Below are 21,093 nucleotides of genomic sequence, written 5' to 3'. Positions count from 1 at the left end.
TCAAGTGGATAAAGGACCTTCACATAAAACCAGATACACAGAAACTAATAGAAGAGAAGATGGGGAAGAACCTTGAATATGTGGGCACAGAGGAAAATTTCCTGAATAGAACACCAATGGCTTATGCTCTAAGATCAAGAATTGACAAATGGGATCTCATAAAATTGGAAAGATTCTAAAAGGCAAAGGACACTATCAATAAGACAAAATGGCAACCAGTAGATTGGGAAAAGATCTTTACCAATCCCACATTCAATAGAGGATAATATCCAATATATACAAAGAACTCAAGAAATTAGACTCCAGACAACCAAATAACCATATTAAAAATGTGGTACAGAACTAAACAAAGAATTCTCAACTGAGGAAAATGGAACGGCTGAGAAGCACCTAAAAAAATGTTCAGCATCCTTAGTTATCAGGGAAAAGCAAATCAAAACAAACCTGAGATTCCACCTCACACAAGTCTGAATGGCTAAGATCAAAAGCCCAGGTGATAGTAGATGCTGTTTAGGGTGTAGAGAAAGAGAAACACTCCTCCATTGCTGGTGGGAATGCAAGATGGTACATCCTCTCTGGAAATCAGTCTGGCAGTTCCTCAGAAAATTTGACATAGCATTACTTGAGGATCCAGCTATACCAGTCCTGGGCATATATCCATAAGATGCTCTAACATTTAACAAGAACATATGCTCCACTATGTTCATAGGAGCCTTATTTATAATAGCCAATAGCTGGAAAGAACCCAGATGTCCTTCAACAGAGGAAAGAATCCAAAAAAAAAAAAAATGTGGTACATCTACACAATGGAGTATTACTCAGCTATTAAAAACAGTGAATTCAAGAAATTCTTAGGTAAATGGATGGAAATAGAAAATATTATTCTGAGTGAGGTAACCCAATCACAAAAGAAAAGAAATACACATGGTATTCACTCACTGATAATTGGATATTAGCCCAGAAGCTCACAATACCCAAGATTCAACTCACAAATCGCATGAAGCTCATGAAGAAGAAAGACCAAGTGTGACTGCTTTGGTCCTTCTCAGAAGGAGGAACAAAATATTCAAGGGAGCAAATATGGAGACAAAATGTGGAACAGAGACTGAAGGAAGGGCTGTTTGGAGATCATTTTACCTGGGTATCCATCCCATGTGCAGTTACCAAAGTTAGATGCTGACCTGGATGTCAGGAAGTGCATACTGACAAGAGCCTGATACAGCTGTCTCCTTAGAGGTATGCCAGAATCTGACATATTCAGAGGAGATGCTCATGGCTAACCATTGAACTGATTAAGGGGTTCCCAATGGAGGTGTTAGAGGGAAGGAGCTGAAAGGGTTTGTGACCCCCATTAGGTGAGCAACAATCCCAACCAAACAGAGCTCCCAGGTTCTAAACAACTAGCTTGGGAGCACATGGTGAGGGACCCATGGTTCTAGCTCTATGTGTAGGGGAGGATAGCCTTGTTGGGCAAGGGTGGGAGAGGACATCCTTCGTCCTATGCAGGCTGGACACCAAGTATGGGGAAATTCAAGGGTGGGGAGGTGGGAGTTAGGGGGTGCGTGGGAGGCAGGAGGAGGTGGATGGGATAGGGTGTTCCTTGGATGGGGGGATGGGGTGGAAGGATAACATCTGAGATATAAATAAAATATACAATAAAATATTAAAATAAATAAAGCTGCCTTAAGAAGGAGAACCTACTGAACGGAGGGTATAACCCTACAAACAGCTCTCTTTATTTAGCCATTTAAAAGTTTCTATATGCAGTTGAATATGAACCTATAGGTTAGAAGGGTATGCCTCAGTGGTGGAGCTCTTATTTAGCCCAAGGAAGGCCCTGGTTTCCATCCCCAAACATAGTAGCAACACAATCTTATTAGTTCTGTGAAGTCTTTGACCCAGGTCTAAATTGCCTTACAAATACACATTTTAACCTACATTTAAACTTCCTTGTTGTAGCTTCTATATTTTTAAGATATTTCTAGAAAGCAAGGTAAAACATAGGAAATAGTAAAACACAACCAAAAAACTAAATATCAAGTAAACTAACACAACAACAACAAACACATAGCAAGAGTTATTAGGCTCAAAGTTTAGCCAGAGTTCCAGACTCCAGACATAACTACCATGAACGTCCCAGCCATCTTATTGTCAGCCCATAGAACAAACTGACAGCTAGTCCTCACCCATAAGTTCATGTCCTCTCTTACAGCATCAATCAACCTAGGGTAATTCCACAACCTAGCAAGTCTACTTACCTAGGAGACTTAGTTGTCACCTTGTCTTAGCAAATGAGACTCTTGAGTTCTTTCCATAGAGCCTATACCTGTTCCAGCTGAATCCATTCAGTATCTACCTGAACCAGTCAGACTCTGAGGACCTTTTCAAGAAAACCCAATCTAGTTTTTAATTAAGACTTATGACACAAGTTTTCATTTTTTTAAAGTTTGCTCAACCAAGTTCAGATAAGACAACACACAAATCCACGGAGCTTCAGCAGCCAAGAGATAAATATTTTTGACTCCCAGATAGAGAGCAAGGACTGTGGCCACAATATATCTGTCAAGTCTAATGCATAATGACCCTGCACTTCCAGGGTCTGTGGATTCTACTTTAAATCCACTGACTTCCTCAAGACTGGTAAAAGATCCACCAATCACACATAGATGTATCGGAATGGAGCACACTCATTGGGCAGCTCCCAGAACAATCCTGGAGAGGCCCCAGCAACACAATCAGAGAGCATCAATAGGAAACCTGAAGAAAAGGATTAAAATTCTAATGTGCTACAGCCTAATCAACCAACCATTCAGCTGGTTATAGCTTAAACAGTTAGTTGTTTGTGGCCTAATTTTCTGGCTACAAAGTCTTGTGAAACCAGCCTAGGTTCATCGACTGTGATTAAACATATTGTGTGGGATATTTAGACCCATTGGTGGGTTCTCAGCCCAAATTCTTGCTCCTTGCAAATTTTTACTTAATATCACAATATTAATTTTTAGGTGAATACTACCAAAGGGAGGAAGAGGCAAAATCTGTTTCTTTTCTTTTTGTTGTTGGAAATTTTGTTTATTTACATTTAGGGTATTGTTTCCCCTTCCAGGTTTCCCCTTCACAAACCCACATCCCATCCCTCTCTCATTGCTTCTACAAGTGTGTTCCACCACCCACCCACTCCCACCACACCACCCTAGCATTCACCTGGATCATCAAGCCTCCATGAAACCAAGGGCCTCTCCTTCCATTGATGCCAGAAAAGGCCATCCTCTGCTACATGCGCAGCTGGAGCCATGGGTTCCCCCACACACAACGAGTACACTTTGGTGTGTGGTTTAGTCCCTTGGAGCTCTGCGGGTAGGGGGTGTCTGGTTGTTTCACATTGTTGTTCTTCCTATGGGGTTGCAAATTCCTTCAGCTCCTTCAGTCCCACACCTAACTCCTCAATTGGGATCCCTGTGCTCACTCTGATAGGTGGCTGTGAGCATCTGCATCTGTATTTGTCAGGCTCTGGCAGAGCCTCTCAGGGGACCACTATATGAGGCTCATGTCAGCAAGGACTTCTTGGCATCAGCAATAGTGACTGGGTTTGGTGTCTGCAGATGGGTTGAATCCTTACTTGGGGAAGTCTCTGGATGGCCTTTCCTTCAGTCTCTGTCTGCTCCACTCTTTGTCCCTCCTTTAGACAGAAGCAATTATGAGTTGATATTTTTGAGATGGGTTGGTAGCCCCATCCCTCAACAAGGGGCTGTACTTAACTTCTAGATAAGGTTTCTCTCTCCCTTTTTTGGGGGTATTTCAGCTAATGTCATTCCCATTGGGTCCTGGAAGCCTCTTGCTGTTTCAAAAGCCCAGTTCTCTATTTAGTTGATGACATGTTGGTCCAGCATACGTGGATGTGGAAGGAAAGAAGACCTGTTGGCCATGGTACAAATTAGTACCCTACACAGCTCTACAAAATTTCTATTAATACGGTGAAGCCAATGTCTCTTAGAAATATCCATCTTCTGTTTCATTAAGCTTTGCCTGGAAAGAGATGTCTGTAGCAGGCAGTGAATGATGAAGATATTTGGAGGACCTGCTGGAAGAATGCACGTATCAACACCACTTTACCATATCCTTAAGTACCAACATTTCCAAACAAACATTTTTGCCAATTGTTCTATCACTTTGGAATACATATATTCTGCTAAAAAATAAGTGAATTGTAAAATAAAATCTGATCATGGTGAATGATGACTTTGATCGGTTCTTGGATTCAGTTTGAGAGAATTTTATTGAGTATTTTTGCATCCATTGCTGGTAGGATTTTTAATTATTAAATCCATGTTTGGAAGTTTGGAAACAATCTGATCTTTTCCCAGATAATTGGGAAGGGTTCTACATCAACAACCAGCTATATCACTACTGCGCATATACCCCAAAAGTAGCTCAAAAATATAACATGGATACATGCACTATGTTCATTGCAACTTTATTTATAATGGTTAGAAGCTGGAAACAACCCAGATATTTTTCAATAAGTCAATGGATACAGGAAATATGATATATTTACACAATGGAGTACTACTCAGGTATTAAAACTGGGCTGCATGTTTAATAACAATCCTGAACACTTGAAATGATATCCTTGGTATACAAAATGCCCAAATACGAGATTGGGTAAAGACCTATTTTCACTCAGATGACTGCAGTGATGATAATATAATGATGCAGAACTCGCAGTTTGCCTGTATTACTCAAACCACTTCTCAACATTTCACACAGGAATATTAGGTGGCCAATGTCAGTGTTCTGTTAATTGCTATTGTTGTGCAATTGTGTATGTAAAAATGCTTTAAAGTGAGAACATGACTTTGTGATATAGGACCTTCAGAAGGCTAAAACAAACTTAATATGACCAAAGCAAAGATACAAAAAATGGTAGGCTATGAACTGATATGGGGCATCACTATAACTGCAGTGCATGTGTATGCCTGGTCCAGTTAGCTCTTCCAGAAATATTGCTAACCATTTTCCCTTGAGTGAGACAGAAAAACTTGGATTCCAATCGATCTCATTTATTTTTCAGACTGGAATCACACTGACAATCGTTCTATCTCAACCTCTTCAGTGCTGGCATGCTGATATATACTATCATACAAGGCTGATTAATGAGCTTTAATCACAAAGATATTTTTGTTCCTTGAAAGTGGCTCATGCAGAGAAGAGGAGACAATTTGATGTCTTCATGCTTAGCTGGAGATGTGAAGACAATGATAGTTGGTGAGTATGAACATTACTCAACTGAATCTGAATCAATTCAATGAATATGATTCCCTGACTGAAGTTTCTGGAAGTATCAATGAGATAATTTCCAGGACACTATAGAAACAAATTCTTCATCAGTGATAGGGACAGAAATGAACATGTTTGTGTCTCTATTATTGACAATTTTGAATTTGGCCATAACAGGTAAAGCCAAGGCAGCTATCAGGAATGAAGTCTCAAAATATTCATGAATTCTAGCTATGTTTGAAGGGAGAATGTGTCTGTTTGTGTGCGTGTGTGTGCGTGTGTGTGCGTGTGCGTGTGTGTGTGTGTGTGTGTGTGTGTTTGTGTGTGTGTATTTGTGTGTGTGTGTGTGTGGTGTGTGTGTGTGTGTTTAGGTACATTTATGTGTAGGGATATACATGCACTTATATAAGAACACAGAACAACATCAGTCATATTTACTCAGATAATATACTCCAAAGTCCATATTTTTTTGTGTGACAAAGACTCAATGTTCACTTAACTGACTGGTAACCAGTGATAAGGATCATACACATCTTTTTTTTTCCTGAGTGCTAGCAATGCAAGAATGTACCACCAGGTCCAGAGTTTTTACCTAGGTTCCAGGATACTAATTAAACCCAATTATTCAAGCCCAAATAGCCAAGTATTTCTCACTGTGGTATCTAATCTACAGTACTAGTGTCAGAATTTGCTTTTAGGTTTTGTTGTAAATGTCTAATGTGATTAGATCTATGCAATATTCTTGTTAGTTTGTTGGAAGAAAAATAATAAAGAACATATAATTTGTAAACAGAGAACAGAAATTTCTTAAATAAGAGAGCCTAGGAAAGCCAAGATCCAGGTGACATTGGATCTTGGTTATTTTGATGTACCATACCCAACATTTTCCTTTTGGAAATTAGTTCATTAGGCATGCATTTAGGGGACATAAAACATAGAAGTTATTGAAGTGGAAATATGGAAGAGAAAAAAGTCAGCCATTACATAGACTTTATGTCATGGTTCAAAGATTATTAATTTTATATTGTCTTATTTAATTAATTTTATTCCTTATATATAAGCAAAACAAAACAAAAAACCAAAATGTAAGAGGCCAAGGCAGTAGTCAGAGCTTTCTGCAAGAAGGTATGTATTTTTTTTTCTATTATAATTCCATCATTTCAGTTAGTTCTTTCACCTATTAAAATCACCTTAATCCAAGTTTCATTTCAATTCCTCTTTGAAACTCTTTTGCCAAGTTACTCTTGGTTGTTTAAATCTGACTATAAATCTAAAACTTGTACCTTGTATTTTAGATTGCCAGGCATGTAGTTTACGAGCATAAACACACAGACCATAGAAGTAAATGGGAATATTGAATAATAGAAATTGGAAGCTAAAAAAATGAAATTCTGCCCATGTCTACCTCAAAAATTCTTTCAAATGTATTCACAACTGATTCACAAAAACAAACAAACAAAAAAAACCAGATAAAGTAGTTCCCAACTATGTTGGGAACACTGTGCCTTCCTTTCCTGCCACCATACTTCTTGTAATTATGATAACAGACTAAGTGATTTTTAATTCCTCTTTCTATAACTATCATAGTTCCCATTCTTATTCATCTTTACCGGAGTTCTACCAATATATCCTTGGGTAAATTCTGCTTCCTTTTTTTTTTTTTCAATTTCATGCTACTTCTTCTAGACACTGGGAAATCTGTCTTATTTACAAACCAGGAACTTGACCCTGATATCTAGCCCCAGGAAAGGAGGTAGAAGGACATCCTGCAGTAACAACATTGTTGTTGGAGGAAACTTGTGCAGATGAGTTGCTCATAGTGCATCACTGACAATAATGACAAAAAGCATATTGAACTAGCCTTAAGAAATCTGAAGAAACAAGATCCAGCTACATAAAAATTAAAGAATAAAGCATGTAGATAATGTGACCTTCTGACTTAATGATCAAAACATAATCAGAAAGAAGTAATATGTGTGGAGAAAAAGTCTGTAAAAACTGAGAAATTGAGATCATATTAAGAAATCTGCAGTAGGCCTTATAAAGCAATCCTCAGTCTGACACAATGTTATATCAAATTACAACTGGGTGCAGTGGTTATGCAGAACAGATCAGTAAAATATATTAAATATTGAGAATTAATCTTTGACCTTATATATGAGGATATCTTAGTGCAAAGTTCAGGATGTCATCCAATTTTTCTCCAGGAATATTTTGTAAGAACATTTGTCTCATTTTACTGCTTGGGATTCATGAAGTGCAAAGACCAAGTATCCTAAAGTTATTGTACTCGGGTGCAAATAAAGACATCCAGTGCAGTTGAATATAAACGTTCTGTTTCTTGTAATATGATAAACTGCTTATATAAGCATGTTATAATTTGCTATAATTATAGATATTATAGTAACTATAAATATATTCCTTCAGAGAATATTCAAGCAAATTTAGTTCTTCTTGTAAAGCATGACTCTTATTTTTATCTCACACCAAAAAGACAACTTGGGTGTTTGGAAAGTAGGTCATCTTGGGTGTAGAATTTCATTTTTTCCCTTACTTCTACAGTGATGACCATCCTTAATATCCAGATATTTTTGAACCTTTTTTATTGTTCTCCTCATTTACAGTCAAATTTATACTATTTATGACTTTTACTATCACACATCAACTTGTACCAACAATCTTATGGCTTCACAGCAAAAACATGTACTCTAGGAGAGCACATACTTTTCAGTCTGTGTGCATTGACATAGCTGAGTAGGGTGCTGGGTACAGAGAAGTTATGCAACACTTACTTATTTATTAACTACATTAATGATGAATAAATATATGAAAAAAACTAATGGATTTTGAGATATCATAAGATCTTAATTAGTAGAAATTTTGCCACTATTTGCTGTATTGCTTTCCTTGGTAAATCTTCCACAATTTTCTGATTTGATATCTGACAAACAAAAGAATGCTTTGTCTTGTGTGAGTCATTTCAGAATATCTAAGAAAGTATATGGAAGAAAACCTATTCACAGTAGATTGCAACACCATAAGTTTTTTCAATTTGTTTTGTTATTTTATGTGTATGAAGATTTACAAACAGACACATAAATAATATCTCTTTCTTACTTCAGTTCCTGGTTCTGTGAGAAGTTATAAGAGGGTATGAGCTCACCCCCTACCTTTCCCCACCTGCACAATGTTCTCTGAAGCTTGGCAACTGCAAGATCCTGCTTGGCAACTGCAGATAGACTCAAAGCAGTGTACCATATCATCGTAAGAATAGCAGGGAGACCATAACTCAAGCAGTGTACCATATCTTCTGAAGAACAGCAGGTAGATCATAATTCAAGGCAGTGTACCGTATAGACCATGACATGTTTCAAGGCACAGGCCAAGACGATTTTGTACTTTTCCACCACCTGGCCCCTCTTACCCCCTCCCCTTGTAAAACATGCTATAAAAAAGCATTTCATGTTCAAAAAATAAATAAATAAATAAATAAATAGATTAATAAATAAAAGAAAAAAAAACAAAAAAAAACAACAAAAAAAGAGGGTATGAGCTATCCCACAACAAGAATAGTAGACAGATGGCTGTGAAATGCCATGTAGATGGTGCTAGAAACCAATTATAAGAAACAGTACTTGCTCTAAAATCTAAAGAGCTAATTTCAATGCCATAGCCCCATAAGGCCCAGAGAGAAAAAATATGCCATGTCTATCCAAGTTGTCCTCTGACCTCCTCAGGCATATGATAAACCAAGCCCTCCCAGTGATACACTAAAATAAATATTTTAAATTGTATAAATAGATTCATGACTTGCAAAGATACAAGCTGGTCTTTCTGTTGTTGCCATTAGAACTTAGCACCAATAGTTTCCATTACAATATACAGTAGATTAATTTCCGAATGAAGCCTCACAGTTATTGACTTTACTGTCTACAATTCTTTTGCCATTCTGTTATTCTGAGCTGAGCTCCAAGCAACAATGCTCACTAGAATTTCTTCATAAGGTTCCTGGATTTTACCAAGCCTATTTCTCCAAATTTTCCCCAAAACTCACAAATCCTTAATAGCCATGCATCCAGGATTACTCACAGAAACAGCCTACTTTTTAGTTTCTATACTTGTTTGGCAATTTGTTTGTGAATTTTCTAAGATATGACTAAAAGTTAGAATAGTGTGAAATAGGTAAGAGTTCTTTTAACTCATATGTTTCAGTCCATCATTGTAATATTGTTTGACAAATCTTTTCCTGGGAAAATACAACAAACATTTACTCACCCAATGTAAAGAACACACAGGAGAACATAACAGATCCCACCAAAGTCTCATTTGGGGAGCCAGTGAGATTTATTTAGAGTACTTATAGAGTATGACTGACAGTGAGCAGAACTAATTCCAATAGTGTTGCACCACCAATGCTTACTTCAGAATAGGTGACATTTCTAAAAAGCTGGAAATCTGGATCACAATGCTAAGCTTTAAGGTAGTTCAAAGCCTTAAAACCTGTCATGTGCAGGTGCCTTATTTTGCATAAACCATTTCCTGACCACTTAACTAGTTTCTGTTTATCCAGCTTGGTTTCTTTTTGTGTGAGGAAGATTTACTTCAATTTACTCTGACAGGTAGAATCTGGACATTGCTTATAGCAATCACAAATAAGGCTGTTGCCATCCCACAGTCAAAACTTTGACCCACAATTGTTCCTGTCTAAAAGAACTACAGGAAAACAAAATGGTTACTGAGGTAAAGAAAGTCCAATGATCAGCCAAAATTGTAACCTGTCTCAAGGGAAGGCTCCAAGGCCTGACACTATTACTGATGCTTTGATGTACATACAGATAGGAGTCTGCCTTGTGCCCTCCAAGAGGACCAACAAGCAGCTGAGCTAGATAGAGGCAGATATTTATGTCCAACCAAAGCACACAAGATGGTGACCTCTGTGGTTGGATTAGGGAAAGGCTGGAAGAAGTGGTGGAGGAGGGTGACTTCATAGAAAGACCAGCACTCTCAAATAACCTTGACCACCAAGATGATCTCTCAGACACTGATCAACTAACCAGGCATCAAACACTAGCTGGTCAGAGGGACACAACATACAGCAGAAGAATGCTTGGTCTGGCCTCAGTGAGTGAAGACATATGTAACCCTTGAGAGACTGAGGTCCTAGTGACTAGGCAGACCTGGCAGGGTGTTAGGAATGTGTGTTGGTATGTGGACATCCTCCTGGTGTCTATGTGCTCCAAGCTGTGAGCTTTTGCTAAAATATTTGCCATGTCCTTTACAAATGTAAGGTTTCTCTTTACTTTGTGTTCTGTGTTTGTAGGCATGATTTTTATGTTACCCATTTTCCACATTCTTTATATTAGTAAGTTTTGTCTCTAGCATTAATTCTGTGGTGACTTAGAAGATTTGAGGATGAGGAAAATTATTTGCCACATTCAGTACACTTATAGGGTTGGTTTCTAATATGGCTTCTTTGATGAACTTGGAAAGTGGAGGATCAGGTAAAACACTTGCCACACATTTCACATTAGTTAGGTTCTTCACTTGTGTGGATTTTCTAGTGAATCTAAAGACTTGAGGAGTTAGTAAATGATATTCAACATCCATTGCATTTGTAAGATTTCTTTCCAGTGTGGACTCTGTGGTGAACATTAAGATGTGATGACATAGTAAAAGATTTTTCACATTCATTACATTTGTAAGGTTTTTCTGCTATATGGATTCTGTAGTGAATATTAAGCTCCATGTATCCTGTAAAAGATTTCCCACATTCATTACATCTGTAAGGTTTCTCTCCTGGGAGAATTTTGTAATGTACTTTAAGTTTTGAGTTCTGTGTAAAATATTTGCCACATTCATTACATATGTAAGATTTCTCTTGAGTAGTATTTCCATAGTCAGCCTGAAGATTTAAAGACTGGGTAAATGGTTTTCCATATTTATTACATTTATATGCTTTCAGTTCTCTTTGAAAGTTTATTGATGCATTTGAAGTATTCCTGTAGGTTTCACACGTGTATCTTTTGGAATCTCCTTAAGCAATGTTCCATTACACCACCTTTGAATTAAACATCCATTTAAAATGTGGATCATTCTTTTCAGTTGTATAAATACTCTCTATGATATGCTGTTGCAAAGAAGATTGAGACCAGTGTTTAGAGACAGCCACTCTTCCATCCTTGCCACAAGGATATTCTATACTTGAGCTACTTAGATGATTTTCACTTGGAATTGTTTCAGGAATAAAATCATGTAATAAGGCCTTACATTCATAAAACATCTCTCCATGTCGATTGCTTTGGTAATACTTTAGTAATGGATTCTTAATATATCATATATTAATATTGTTTTTCCATTGTAGTTTCTACAAGTACCTTCTCCATGTTATCTTTCACATTTAAATGTCTCCATATACAATTTCTTATGTTGATATACATGGTAAAATTTGTGCCTAAGTAGATGTAGTTGTTGAAGAAGCTGCCATAAATTTTGAGAGAAATATCCCTCAAATTGATAATATTCAGTAACTTTTTCTCTGTTCCAAAATTTCCTGTTCATAAAGTATTGAAGTACTGCTTAATCTCACATTATGTGATTATATAAATCATAAAAAAATAATTTATTCACCCAAATGTTACTTTTTAATGTTTGTAGATTTTGGTGTAGAGTATAGTTGTGCTTGAAATCTTGAAAATTATTTTTTTCTAGAAAAGCCTCCAGTTGTGAAAAAGAGAGTGGAAGAGACTGAGTTATTTCAGGGGAAGCTAGAGCTCTTTGATAATTTTCAGAAATGAAACAGATATGATTTGCAAACAGATCATTTCCATAATCACACATTTTATATACTGTACTGTCACATATATATATTTGCATAATTTGTTTCAATGTAGATGTGAAAGGCTACTACATACAAATCTTCATGATATTTTCTTCTGGAAGTAGTCCTGTGTATATTTTTGGAGAATATAATCTTGGTATAATCACAAATCAAAGCTGAAAGTAATGAAAGCAAATCATTATATAACAATTTGGAGTTAGGTTAAAAACTGTACACATCCATAATATAGGAAATAGTATGAACCCGAGGATCATAGAAAGGCAGTTCTGAAATGCAGAATTTTCCTACAAAAACCACTTCATCTACAGAATGGATATTAGAAGATATTTCATGAAATATGTCATATTTCATGTCATTTCATATGTCATTTTATGTTGTGAATATCATCATTAATTATTCATTATAATAGTACAACTTGAAACAAAATTGTGGCAATTATCACCCAGTAATTAAAATTTTCCTCCTTCTGTGAAACTGGTTTATCAAAATGGATACAAATCACTTTTCCAATGACAGAATGACAGAAATGAGGACAGACATACAATACTTCATTAGGACTGAATGCTATTGCAAGAGTAAACAATGGATTAAAATCAGAGAGAATATTTATAAGAAAACAAGGAATGATTCATGATAAAATCTTATGTGCTCTAGCATTCCATAGAAACTTTTCCTCAACTATATTCATAGCTGTTTTATTTGTAAAAGCCCCAAACTGTAAATAACTTAGGTGGAATCCTGATCTGAAGTATGAATAATAAAAATGAGTTGCAACTTCACCATGGAGTACTATTCAGCTACAAAAAAAAGACCTCATGGATTTTACAGGCAAATGGATAAAACTTGAGAAAATGATTCTGTTTGAGATGATTGACTCCCAAAATTACATCCATGGTACATACCTACTTACAAGTAGATATTAGCCATAAAATACATGTACCATATTACACTACTAAGACCCAAAGAACCTACATATGAATGAATGCCTGACCAAGGAAGCTTGAATTATTTTAGAAAGGGGAATAGAACAGACATAATAGCCAGATGGAAACTGGGAGGTGGTGTAGGTTGGAGAAGAGAATACTGATTTAAGGATGAGGTTTAGAGAAGGACAAGAGAGAAGGCTAGATGCTTATGAAAGTAAATGTAACTCTACAACTGTTTGAGACAGAAATCGGGTATATCTTGAGGATGAGACTGATACCAAGGATAATAGATGAACAAAAACATCAATGAGGGTAACCTTAGCTATGTCTCAATATATTGCATATGTGTTATGGAAGAGCCAACCTCCTGCAGCCTGCCAGGAACACCAACAGAGTGATAGAGGCCTCCTACCTCCCAAAAACCTTTCAACTCAAAATTTATCCTGTTGACAAGCAATTCTGGCAGCGGGATGGAGCAGAATCTAAAGGGGATATCCACCCAATAACTTGACAAAATCTTTGACATTATTAATGGTACTCTGTTATGATTGCAGATAGGAAAATGTTGTCCTCTGAGAGACTCTAAGTAGCAGCTGACTCAGACAGATAATAGACAAACAGTCACAGACAAGAAATGGATGGAGATTGGGTTTCTCAAAGAAGAATAGGAGGTAGGATTGTGGGCCCTGAAAGCGATAGGAACTCCACAGGAAGACCAACAGTATCAACCAACCTGGACCCTTGGGGACTTAAGATTTTAAATTACCAACTAAAGAACATGAATTAACTGGACCTAGGCATATATGTAGCAGTTGTGTACCTTGATCTTCAGCTGGGCCCTAAACAACTGGAATGGAAGGTATCCCAAAATTTGTATTCTGTACATAGTACATGTTCTAGGAGCTGGGCTACCTTGTTTGGACTCAGTGGGAGAAGAAGCACCTAGCCCAGCAGACAAGTGAAACACCAGCTTAGGAGTATACTCATAGGACCCCTGCCAACTCAAAGTAGATAGGAGTAGGATATGGGGAAGGATTGTGGGAGGGGATGAATATGAGTGAGACAGTTAAGGCTATATAAAGTGAATATGTAAAAATAAATTAAAAATAGAATATTATCAAAAATATAAAATAATATGGAACAATGTATAAGATCTTGAGTATATTGGGTAAAATATATCAGGCACATGTGAATAATGGATTTCACAATTATTTAAGAAGTTAAGGAATATTTACTGAGACAGATAAATTCTGATGAAACCTGATAATTCTTTAACCTGGTAAAGTCTTGCTATGCATAAAATAAAATTTCAGCCATATTAGTATGTACAACATTTTTAAACTTAAATATGTAATTCTTGACATGATATGTGAACAGTTACACATGATTTAAATTATAATCCAGAATCCTAGATCTACAATCCATTCCCTGGAAATAAGCTTTGTGTATATCCCTGGAGGCTTTTTTTTTTATCCTGAGCAAACAAGTGAGATCCACAATCCGTACCCTCCTGTAATCCCTGGAAAGCGCAACAGTCAGGAGATCTGCCGTATCTACTGTGTGCTACATCTTCCAGTCTACATCAGTACCTGCAATCTCAGATGCCAGTAGACATCAGGAAACACAAACTATGACTGCCTTCATGGAACACTACCAACACCCTGGATAACCAGGAGTTTGAGCCTATCAGTGACTATATTCTCAAGAAACCTTCTGTCGGCCATGGCAAACCATATTTTCTTGAAAGCCCAGAGGCCTGGTGCTACTTGGCACTTCCAGCTTGATCTGCACACCCTGAATCCCACAGATATCAGGGACTTCCAGGCCTGTCAACACTAGAGACCTTCAGATGGGCTATGGCCTAGGAAAGAACATAACCAACAATATTTTGCATAAGATAACACTACTATAACATTGCATTCCTACAATACTAAACTGTGTTTATCCAAGAAGTATGGAAATGCAAGAAAAAGACCTTAAGTCTAATATTATAGATAAGATGTAGGCCTTATAAAAAGAAATAAAGTCATTTACAGAAATTCACTTAAAGAAGTAAGAGAAAATACAAGTAAATTAGTAGAGTTTAGTAAAAGAAAAAAATAATTGTACAAAGGAGTATAGGACAATACAATCAAATAAATAAAAGAAATGAAGAAGTAATTTCAGGCACAAATTTAAATCTTAGGCTAGAATGAAAATAGGCTTCAGGCATAAAAATGACTTTGGGCTAGAACAGGGAAGTAGGCACTGGTATTTTGGTTATCCTGAAAAGTCCTTAGAAACAGTGATCACAGGAGTGATTGTGGGAGTTTGTTCATTGCCTTGCTTGTTCTTTAAGTATTTGTGTTTATTGTCTTGCTTGTTCCTTGACTATTTGAATCTATTGAATTGCTAGTTCCTGAACCTAGAAATGACCTTAATACTTGCATTTAATTATAAAGGTATGAAAGCAAAACGGAGGAGGCGGGATCTTATCTGAGGTTTCTGAAGGGTGAGAAATGGGGAAAAGGGATAGCATCTTAAATGTAAATAAATAAAATATCCAAAAAAAAGAGAAAAAATAACAAAAAACGAACAAACCAATAAAAAAAGAAAATGGACATCTTTCTATTGTTACTGATATTAATGACATTGCTTTCAGGTTCTGTTCATGCAGAATGCTATTGCCCCCAGACTTATCTCAAGATTGTTTTGATTTGCATTTCCCTAACGACTAAGATGTTGAACATTTCTGGAAGTACTTCAAAATAATTTGAGATTCCTCATATACAAATTCTTTGTTTAGCTCTGTTCCCTCTTTTTATAATAGCATTATTTGGTTCTCTGGAGTCTAAATTCTTCAATTATTTGTAAACTTTGGATATTAGCCCTCTATCAAATGAAAGGTTCGTTAAGATATTTCCCATTCTGTGGGTTGCTTTTTTATACTATTGATGGTCTCCTTGGCCTTACAGAAAAATTTTATTATGAGATGCTCTTTTTCTCTATTTTTTGGAGACTGGTGCCACTGGTGTTCTGTTCAGAAAATCTGGTGTTCTGTTAAGGAAATCTTCCTCTGTGCCAATGGGTTCGAAGATCTTTCCCACATTCTTTTCTATTAGATTCTAATACATACATATATATATATATATATATATATATATTTCATTAAATATATTTCATATACATATATATATATGTTTTAAATTTGTGCCTGAAATTACTTCTTCATTTCTTTTATTTATTTGATTGCATTGTCCTGTACTCCTTTGTACAATTATTTTTTCTTTTACTAAACTCTACTAATTTACTTGTATTTTCTCTTACTTCTTTAAGTGAATTTCTGTAAATGACTTTACATGCTCATAAACTGGTGGTATTAAAATTGTAAAAATGCCTGTCTTACTAAAGTAATATACAGATTCAATGCACTGCTCATCAAAATTCTAGCTCAATTCTTTCCTAGATACTAGAAGAAATTCCGAAATTCTTCTAATATGTACTATTAATATACTATTAATACTAGAAAAATGTCAGTAAAATGACCCCAGAATGTCAACGAAGGGAAGATAAATTATATGTTATGAATGAATAGTAGGTCTCTTAATCATATTCCATGCCTTCTTTTCAGGAACAGTTGCCAGAACAAATCAGACTCCATGTTTAAACACATTTTAAGCTTCTATTCTTTTTTCTTTTATTCGAAAAAAGAGAGAGTGATAAACAGAGACATAAATAGAGAAAATGAGACAGAAAAATCAGAGAAATCAAGAAATTGATTTAGTGTGGAGAGTGGCGATAGTCTGCAAGGGACTTAGAGAAAAAGTTGAGCAAAATAGACTCTATAAAAATCTTAAATATGGCTTCTGCTTTCCATCTTTGCCTGGAGCTGACCCTGTGTCACAGTTCTTCTTACCCAAATAAGGCCCAGAGATAGCTGACCTCCCAGGAGTGCTGACAAACTTGAGTGCACAGGTAGGACCACCACTTATGCTCAAATACCTGGCCCAAGAGGGTCACATCCAGAGCTGTGAGGACACAGAAACAGAGGAGCAGCATGAGTCAGGATGCTTCCAGTTTCCATCTGAGCCTGGTGCTGTACCTGTGCCACAGCTCTCTGAAATCAATTACAGCCAGGAATGAACTAGTCTCCCAAGAATGTTGACAAACTTGAGAACACAGATGAGACCACCACTTCTCATCAAATTCCTGGCCCAACATGGAATTCCCAGAGCCATCAGGACACAGGAAACAAGGAAAAGCCAAGGACGGGGTCTCTCAGGTTTCCATCTGAGCCCCAGAACTGATCATATGCCACACAGATCTCCATACCCAAATTCCTCCCGGGGAGAACTGGTCTCCCAGGAGTGCTGACACATAGGCTTACAGAAGGGGCAACAGGGATAACCAATGGCAAGAGGTAAGGGCAAGAACATAAGCAAAATAAAACCAAGGCTACTTGGCCTCATCAGAACCCAGTTCTCCTTCCACAGCAAGCCCTGTATACCCCAACACACTGAGAAACCAAGACTCTGATTTAAAATCTCGTCTCATAATGATGATAGAGGACATTAAGAGGAACATAAATAATTCCCTTAATGAAAGACAAGAGAACAAAGGTATACAGGTAAAAGCCCTTAAAGAGGAAACACAAATCTTTTAAAGAATCACAGGATAACAGAACAAAACAGGTGAAGGAATTGAACAAAACCATTCAGTATATAAAACTGGAAATTGAAACAATATAGAAATCACAGAGACAACCTGGAGATAGAAAACCTAGAAAAGAGTTCAAAAGTCTTAAACACAAGAATTACCAACAAAATACAAAGGATGGAAGAGAGACTATCAGATGCCCTAAATACTATCAAAAACATTGACACAACAGTCAAATAAAATGCAAACTGAAAAAAGCTCCTATTCCAAAACATCCAGAAAATCCAGGACACAATTACAGGACAAACCCTAAGGATAATAGGTATAGAAGAGAGCAAAGATTCCCAAAGTAAAGAGCCAGTAAATATCTTCAACAGAATTATAGAAGAATATTTCACTAAACAAAAGAAACAGATTCCCATAAACATACAAGAAGCCTACAGAGTTCCAAATAGATTCGATCAGAAAAGATATTCCCCACATCACATATTAGTCAAAAAACCAAATGAACAAAGCAAATAAAGAATATTAAAAGCGGTAACAGAAAAATATCAAGTAACATATAAAGACAGACCTACCATTATTACACCAGACTTCTCAACAGAGATAATGAAATCTAGAAGATCCAGGGAAGATGTCATACTGATCCTAAATGACCACAAATGCCAGCTCAGACTACTATAACCAGCAACACTCAAAATTACCATAGATGGATAAAACAAAATATTCCATGACAAACCAAATTTACACAATATCTTTCCACAAACCCAGCACTATAAAGGATAATAGATGGAAAACTCCAATACAAGAAGGGAAACTATGTCCTAGAAAAAACAATAAAGTAATTTTTTTCAACAAACACAGAAGAAAATAGCAACATACACATAATGCCAACTCTGAGAACAAAAATAAAAGGAAGCAGCAATTAGTATTCCTTAATAGCTCTTAACATCAATGGACACAATTCAACACCCCACTATCATTAATGGACAGATCATGGAAACAGAAACAAAATAGAGACATATTGAAACTATCAGAGTTATGAACCAAATGGATTTAACAGATTTCTATAAAATATCTCATCCTAAAACAAAAGAATATACATTCACCACAGCACCTTATAGGACCTTCTACAAAATTGAACTTATAATCATTCACAAAAAAGGACTCAACACATATACAAAGAATGAAATAATACAATGGTTCCTATTAGATTAACATGGAATTAGGCTAATCTTCAATAACAACAGAAACCACAGATAACCATCACAGACTTGGAAGATGAAAAATGTTCTATACAATGATAACTTGATCAAGAAAGAAAGAAATTAATTAAAGACATTTTAAAATGTATTGTAGATGAAGGCACAACATACTCAAACATTTGGGACACAATGAAAGCAGTACTAAGAAGAAAACACATAGCTCTGAGTGCCTCATAAAAGAAACTGGAGAAAGAATACACTAGCAGCTTAAGAACACACCTGAAAGGTCTAGGACAAAAAGAAGCAAATTCACGCAAAAGGAGTAGAAAGTAGGAAATAATCAAACTAATGACTGAAATTAACAAGATAGAAAGAAAAAGAACTATACAAAGAATCAATAAGATCAGAAGATGGTTCTTTGTGAAAATCGACAAGATAGATAAAGCTTTAGCCAAGCTAACCAGAGGGAGCAAAGACAGAATCCAAATGAACAAAATCAGCTTAACAAAGAATTTTTAACAGAAGAAACTCAAATGGCCAAGAAGCACCTAAAGAAATGTTCAGTATCCTTAGTCTTCAGGGAAATGCAAATCAAAACAACCCTGAGATTCCATCTCACAGGTTGGAAAAACTCAGGTGATAGTAGATGCTGGCGAGTGTGTGGAGAAAGAGGAACAATCCTCCATTTTTCGTAGGACTGCAAGATGGTGCAACAATTTTGGAAATCAGTGTGGCGGTTCCTCAGAAAATTGGACATAGCATTACCTGAGCATCCAGCTATACTACTCCTAGGCATATACCCAGAAGATGCTCGAACACATAACAAGGACATATGCTCAACTATGTTCATAGCAGCCTTATTTATAATAGCCAGGAGCTGGAAAGAACTCAGATGTCCTTCACCTGAGGAATGGATTTTAAAAATGTGGTATATTTACACAATGGAGTATTACTCAGTTATTAAAAACAATGAATTCGAGAGTTTCCTAGGTAAATGGATGGAACTAGAAATTATCATCCTGAGTGAAGTAAGCCAATCACAAAAGAACACACATGGTATTCACTCACTGGTTATTGGATATTAGCCCAGAACTTTGAAATGCCCAAGATGCAACTCACAGGCCACATGAAGCTCATAAAGAAGGAAGACCAAGTGGGAGTGATTCGGTCCTTCTTAGAAGGAGCAACAAAATACTCAAGGGAGCAAATATGGAGACAAAGTGAGGGTCAGAAACTGAAGGAGGGGCCATCTGAAGACCTTTCCACCTGAGTATCCATCCCATGTGCAGTCACCAAAGGTAGATGCTGATGTGGAAGTCAGGAAGTGCATGCTGATAAGAGCCTGATATGGATGTCTCCCCAGAGGCCTTCAAGAGTCTGACATATTCAGAGGCAGATGCTCACAACTAGCCATTGAACTGATAATGGGGAGTTAGAGTGAAGACTGAGGGAGCTGAAATGGTTTGCGGCACCATGAGGAGAGCAACAATACCAACCAACCACAGCTCCCAGGGTCTAAACCACCAGCCTGGGAACACTTAGGGAGGGATCCAGGGCTTCAGCTGAATATGTAAGAGTGGAGGGCCCTGCTGGGCATAGATGGAAGATGAGATCCTTGACCTCATGAAGGCTGGACGCCCCAGGGTGTGGGAATTTTGAGGGTGGGGAAGTGGTAGTGGGCGGTAGGTAGGGGTTACATCCACAGAGAAGAAGGAGGAGGGGTAAGGGGATAGGAGGTTCCTGGGTGGGTGGGGGATGGGGTAAGGGGACAACATATGAAATGTAAGTAAAACATCCAATAAAAAAATGAAAAACAAAAACAAACAAACAAACAAACAGAAATGAAAAGGGAGACACAAGAACAGAACCTGTGGAAATTTTAAAAATCATAGATATACTACAAAGATATACTACAAAGACTGATACTCAACAAAAGTGGATAATCTGGATGAAATGAACTATTTTATAGACAGATACTAGTTACCAAAGCTAAATCAGGATCAGATAATCCATCTAAATAGTACCATAACCCCTAAAGGAATAGAAGCAGTCATTAAAAATGTCACAACCAAAACAAAAAATGAAAGAAAAAAAAAGCCCAGTGCCTGGTCTACAGAGTGAGTTTCAGGACAGCCAGGACTACACAGAAAAACCCTGTCTCAAAAAACCAAAAAAAAAAAAAAAAAAAAAAAAAAAAAAAAAAAAAAAAAAAAAA

General features: G+C 36.7%; 1 pseudogene; it reads right to left on the bottom strand.

Moving 5' to 3' along the window:
- LOC114632737 overlaps nucleotides 1-21,093 on the bottom strand; it is a 240,737-nt pseudogene that overhangs the window by 73,852 nt on the left and 145,792 nt on the right.

Source organism: Grammomys surdaster, unplaced genomic scaffold (assembly GCF_004785775.1).
Source record: "Grammomys surdaster isolate TR1022 unplaced genomic scaffold, NIH_TR_1.0 412, whole genome shotgun sequence".
Lineage (NCBI taxonomy): Eukaryota > Metazoa > Chordata > Mammalia > Rodentia > Muridae > Grammomys > Grammomys surdaster.
The sequence above is the reverse complement of the archived record's forward strand: the minus strand, read 5'-3'. Positions and strand labels throughout refer to the sequence as shown.